This window comes from Anarrhichthys ocellatus, unplaced genomic scaffold, assembly GCF_004355925.1.
Source record: "Anarrhichthys ocellatus isolate YVR2014 unplaced genomic scaffold, GSC_Weel_1.0 scaffold55, whole genome shotgun sequence".
NCBI classification, from domain to species: Eukaryota; Metazoa; Chordata; class Actinopteri; order Perciformes; family Anarhichadidae; genus Anarrhichthys; species Anarrhichthys ocellatus.
In genome coordinates, this window is record NW_022280085.1 from 1,550,976 (window position 1) to 1,551,542 (window position 567).

A 567-nucleotide genomic window follows, 5' to 3' on the forward strand; every position below is an offset into this window, starting at 1 on the left:
CCTGAGCCCGAGTCACAGTTCTTCATGGCTGCACTATTGCACTATTGCAGTCGAGCCCTTTATCATCTGAAAGTCCCCCAAAACAACGTGTATAGCATGCTGTAATGCAATGACTTTGGTCACTTTGTAGTCCTAATTGGCTGTTTGTTGTCCTCCTTGACACACATTTATGGATACTTTTTTTTTTTTTTAAATCAAATTTGTAGTTGAGTTCACTTGAGATAGATAGTGGAGCTTTTTACACCCTGTGAACAATAGGAGTACCCCTTGGGGTCCACTGGTTGCAGTGGCGGTTCTAGACCATTTCAAACACTAAAAACCCTTCGCCCCTTAACTTCCTCTGTGCGCATATATTTTGGGATGTAATTTTCTCTGTTGGAAACTTAACAGCCCAGCTGCCCAGGCTGAGCACTCTGTAGTTCTTCCTCATACCAAGTATACGTCACTGGTACGCAGAAGAGCAACAGATTTTGCCGCTGCGCCCCTCCGAGGCACTTAGAACATCAGTGACAACCGCAGGCATTTTCCACATACCTAACCCTTTTAAAATTACGCGCCCCCCCCCCC